The sequence below is a fragment of the Mus caroli genome, unplaced genomic scaffold (genome assembly GCF_978045245.1).
Source record: "Mus caroli unplaced genomic scaffold, Mus_caroli_1 scaffold_7, whole genome shotgun sequence".
NCBI lineage: Eukaryota > Metazoa > Chordata > Mammalia > Rodentia > Muridae > Mus > Mus caroli.
This window is the reverse complement of record NW_028227262.1, coordinates 112,835,919-112,841,918: the sequence shown is the minus strand read 5'-3', so window position 1 is coordinate 112,841,918 and position 6,000 is coordinate 112,835,919.

Below are 6,000 nucleotides of genomic sequence, written 5' to 3'. Positions count from 1 at the left end.
GGCAAGAATGGGTGCCCACGACTGTCCTCTGACCTCTATGACATACATGTGACCACACACATATGAACGTGGACACACATTGAGAAGTAATTAAATGGTAAATTAATTAGTTAAATTAAATAAGCAATGTATACATAGTCAAAGACATAGGAAAGACACCCAAGAAATGGCCTTCTCCTTCTGTCTTTTGTACAAAGATCTAAATGTAAGACACAAAGGAATTGTCTATGGATAAATGGAACCAAGAAATACATATTTATAAAGGAGATGAAACTTTTATAACAAATAGTGGCATTTATATTGAAGGATAAAACTAAAATATTTTATACTACTGAATAAATTTAAATTTTAATTGCAAATACACACCGATTAACCCAAATAATAAATCAAATGTGAATCTGTATTTTATGTTTTAGTTTAGTCCACAAAATTTTATGATAGGAAAATATAATATATTTCATCTCACATTTTTATTCTGTATCCATTATATTACAACACATGAACCACTAGTCAAGTTTCGAACTTTTTTCTTAGTCATTGTTATTTTAAAAAATTTCATGATCCTGTGTCTTTAAAAAGTTTGTGATTGGTTTCCATAATTTAGCTTCTTCATACAAAATATCAGTAGGATAATAGCACACTAAAGAGTATCAGTGTCAGACTAGCCAGCAGACCTCTGTGAGAGAGCAAGGATAGACGGCAGTGTCAGAGACAGGAAGTAGCCTGAATGGAAATTAATTTGATTAGTGATATATTCCAAAATGGATGGTTTTATGCCACGGCAACTTTTTGTCCTTGATTCTATGCATGTTTGCAAATACATGGACTTGTATAATGTTGCCCTACACTACTACTGTTCTATTGCCTTAAGTTTATAGTCATTTTGATGAAATATACACTAAGTTGCCATTTAAACCTCAATAGTATATCACAAAAGTGATTCTAAAGTCAAAGGAAAATACAGACAGGCACAGACAGACAGACAGACAGACAGACAGGCAGGCAGGCAGGCAGGTAAGAACACATACATGCATGCACCCACACAGAGAGAGGGAGAAGGAGTTGCAGAGGACAGGGAGGGGGAGAGGGAGAGAGAGTTCTCTGAAAGCATAAGAGTACAGTCCCCTGTGCCACCATGACTCCAAGCCCTAAAGTCAGAGGTTACTGAAGTTTTAAGGTGGAAATTGCCACCATAGCTGCTGCTTTGATAAGGAGACATGCTGTTGATAAATTCTCCTTAACGTCACCTCTTTCCTCTCAAAAACTTGGTCATCTGCACATACTGTGGCTAGAGCTATGTATCTGGAAGTTTAGATTAACCTTAGCAGCAAAAGCACAACAAAGTCATGGTTGTATATTGATTTACTAGTTGCTATACTGCAGATGTTGCTGAGAGTGGTCTACTTCCATGACAGTGCTGAAAACCACTGACACCCACATGGTATCATGTTGAGATCCACAGAATAGGACTCGTATGTCCAGGTTAACATTCCTAGGCTTTAAAGGGTTTTAGGGGGCTGCTTTGTTTTTCTTCACTTCTTAAACCAGGGAATTTGAAGTCAGAATAAGTGCTGTGTGAGGACTTTCCAGTGCTATCATTCTATGATTGCACAGCATAGTTCGAGTCCCTCCAACACCACAAATTACATTATGGGTTGAGCTAAAGAGTGTAATATGCCTTTAGCCTGTCCCACTGAGTTAAGGGAATGAATCACAAATTGTCAGCTCAGTTGGACTGTCAGACACAGAGAGGCTGATACATTAACTATTGCTGGATGAGTAATGTGATGGTTTTCAAAACCACGAATTGTGGTAATCTATAACTCCAATCTGGAAGCTGAAGTAGGAGGATCATGACTTCAAGGCCAAGAGACTACATTGTGACACATTGGATCAAATAATGATGGTGTAAAGAGAAAAACCAATAAGTCTGACGCATTTGTTTGTGATTGTGCGGAGTGAACGAGTTCATCGAAGTGATTTCAAGCTGCTGTATGGTAGAAACTGAACATCCCATAACTTCTCTCATCACAGGATGGCAAGAATAAACACAAGCTTGACAGGCAGCTTTCTCTCTTTGTGTATCTCTCTATGAGGCTGGCTTAAACCTTCTAATGATACTGGGCTCCAGAAGAGAGGATACCAAAAGAATACATCAATAGCTTTATATCAGCTCAAGTCCCATCACCAAAAGAGGATAAACACAAAGTCATGTTGAAACAGGTTTGCACCAGTCTTTGATCTCAGGACATCAAGTATCAATAATGTCTGTTATACTGATCTGTTTTCTCTAGGTGGATAGGTCATGACGATGACCACTATGGAGCAGAGACTACTATGCTAGCCTATGTAGGAGCTATGCCTATAGTCAGGACAATGAAATAAGTTTTAAAAAGTGTAGTGCTAGTTAAATCTATGGTAATGGTAAGCAGGACTGTGTTATAATGCCTAGGAGAAGAGGAGAGAGGGTCACATGAATCTCACATCTCTGTTCATTCTAGCTATTAATCCCTCCTGCCCCATCCTGCATGTAATCTTAAAAGATGCCTAGGGTCTATAATCTTCTATAGAAGATGTTATAAGATAATGGAACTCCCATTTGTGGATCTTTTATGAAGTCATTGTCTATGCCTGAGTGAACTTTGAAGGTGATGCAGCTGGTTGCTTTGGAGTCGCCTACCATGCTATCCAGTGTTACCAACTTGGTAGAATCTAGAATCAACTTGGAGATAAAGCTCTGAACATGTATGTGGGGGAGTGTCTTGACTGCAACTGAGGCATGAAGACCTGTCCACTGTGGGCAATACCATTCTTGGGATGACAGTCCAGACTATTTAGGTGGAAAGAGAGGTGAGCAGCAGTCTGCACCCACTGCTCGTGAGGGAATTTTACCAGAAGCTTCCAGCTCTGCTGCCATACCTTTCCTCTTTCTCCCTTAACTTGCTTTCTTCAGAATTTTATCATAGTGCCAGGAAATACTAAGGCACCATGGTCCTCTAAGGAATGCTTTATCCATACTCCAATAAACTCATAATATATCAAGCTGGACTTGAGTGCAATCCTTTGATTTGCCCTTGGTGCCCTGTTTGGGGTAGATAGGTGTTTGTCTAGATCTTCCCAGGAAACTCATGCAACAGAAACGTAAAATTACCACCAACAAGAAACGCTCATGTGGGATTTGAGACTCAAAGTATTTGTGCCTTTGAGTACCCTGCTCCCATTTATAGGTCAGACTACGACAGCATCTGCTTATTCCTTTGAACATAGACAAAATTATAAGATGCAGAATAAACCTCTGAGGACTCCCTTTTCTTGGGTGTACCTATTAAACAATACACTCTTCTATGATTGCACAGATGATATTTATTGCTCATTCAGATTTACTCTCTACCTCTTTTGGGGGCAAGAAAAGCTGAATGGAAACTATGAGTCTCATTTGAGTCAAAGTTATAAAATTCCCTCATTTCTGTCTCACTGTCCCACTGGAAACTTAAATGGGCATTTTACATCTGATGACTAAGTATGCAGTTTTTACCAGAGCTACTGAGAATAGCTATCACTCTGGATCCTGATTGCCTGTGGCACAGGGATGCGTGTGTCACTGGAAGAGCAAATGGAAAAAACTCAAGACAAACTGCTTGCCACTGAACTTTCTATGACGATAATTGAAACCAGCCATAAGCTGTTTTTCAGACCCACCAGCAGTGACATCCACGAGGCTTAATTAATATGGATATCCCACGGTCTTCATAGTAAATTCTTAGAATTTAGTTGAAGAATTCTCCCCTCACCATTTCTGTAAAAGTACCCCAAAATTATAAAACCTGAGGAATCAGATCAAATGTCACTCAGAGTTGAGTATGTGCGGTGATGGAAATGTGCAACAGCAAGACAAGACACGGAACTGACCCAGAACTGCATAGGGCAGGTGTGCAGAGTCACCACAGCTGTTTAAATCGTTATTGTGTGTGCTCTGTGTGTTCACTTCCCAGGGGCTAGCACAGTGGCACACTGATGTCATAGGAACAGAGACTTGGAAGGAACTAAAACCTTTTCACTTGCCTTCCAAAGCTGGGGGATGCTTAGTCCACAGTTTCTCTCACTGTCTTCTGAGTTGTAACCTTAGTGTTGCTGACAAAGTTCGAATGGCTGTAACTTTTAAAGAGGTGTTATTTTTTTTCTTTCTTAGAGAAGTAGAGAAACCTAAGTATTGAGTGTTTTAGTCAGATTACAGCGTTCATGTTCAAATACAGAGGACTAGGTAAAGTGACTCCAGGAGAAAAGCAATCCGGTTGCTTTCTCTTTAGATCTCGTCTGCCTCACAGATCAGAAGAACAATGTTACATATTCAGTGAACAGTTTGTTAATAGAACCACCCCCAAGGGAGTTTATAGCTTTTTTTTTTTAAGCACTTACAGTATGAAAAGCTGTATTCTTAGTAACATTGTATTAATTCATTGATAATTTCACACTTGCGTACAATGTATAGTGATCCTAATTTATCTCCTATTTCTGCTCCTCCTCCCCACAGATCCATTCTCACCACTACCACACACACACACACACACACACACACACACACACACACACACACACTAACCCATCAAATCCAGTTTGTGCGTTTCAGATACTAAGTGGTGTGGGGACACCCACTGGAGCATATGAACTTACCAGGGGCTATGCTCTGAAAAGAAATTTACTTTTCTTCCCCAAGAAGCCATCAACTGTCAAGAGCTCATCACCCAGGCAGAGACTCATGAACCCGCTCCATCTCCATCCCGGGATGCTGACTGGCTTAGATCTGTACAGGTCTGTGTAAGCAACCATAACTGTTGTGAGTTCATGAGTGCAAAGGTTCTGTTGAGTGAGAAGATACTGTTTGACCCTAGTCCTCTCTGATTTCTGGCTCTTATAATTTTTGACCCCCTCCTTTAAAAAAATGTTCCCTGAGCCTTGAGGGGGAAGGCTATAATGTCCTACATATAACTGAGTATTTCACTTATATATGCTCTCTGAACTTTAACCAGTTGTGAATTTCTGTGTTAACTATAGTACAGTTCACAGACAAACTTCTCTGATGAGGTCTGAATGCTTGATTATTTATGGATGTAGACATATGAATTTAGAGGGCAGTTAGATACTATGTCCATTTAGCCTATGAGTTCCCCAACTAGGATTTGTTCTTGGCCAGATTTACTGTACCAAGCCTTTTCCCCCTGTAAAGCAGCATTAAAATCCAATCAGAAAATAGCAGTGACCCTCTAACATTTATGTCATTATTGCACCCACAGACAAAGCATACCAAGCCAATTATTATATCTGGCAGGGTTCATAGCTGGGTAAATCTATTGATGACTCCTTCCTCCATCTCCCAGGAGTCTACATAGTAACTTCTAGCACTATGAGAGCTAACCAGTAAAAAGGACACTTCCTGGTCAGTACTGACTGATTTTCCCATGTCTGTGTCCTGTCTAATGTATGTGATGCCCTTAGCAATAGGGTCTTACCATCAAGCCCTACTGAGCAGTAAAGAACACTGGCACAGTCTGTATTGTCTGGAAGATCTCTAGAACACCTCTGACCAACAACTTAAGGGGACATATATCACACACTGCACTATTGTTTTTGTTTTATTGTGGCAACCTATGATAGTAGGCCACTGATCATATTTAAAGGCAAAGACAAATAATAGATCAGGGGCTTAAGCAGAGAGAGGGATGCAAGGGTAGGGTGGATGAGGAGGTAGGGGAATAATTAATAGTAAGAATGTTTGAAAAGCCATATGGATACCTACTATTTTTATAAGCATCATTTATAAGTTTAATTGGAGATACTCAACAAAGGATTAAGGCAAAGCTATGTTCTAATTTTTTCTACCAATATGATATAGTGAGCAAACCAACTCAAGCTGATTGCTGTTATTTTTTTTTCCAATTGCCAAATGAGGAAACCAAGGCTCAGAAAGCAGAGGGGCTCGTGCCAAAGTTCACTCAGTTTGCA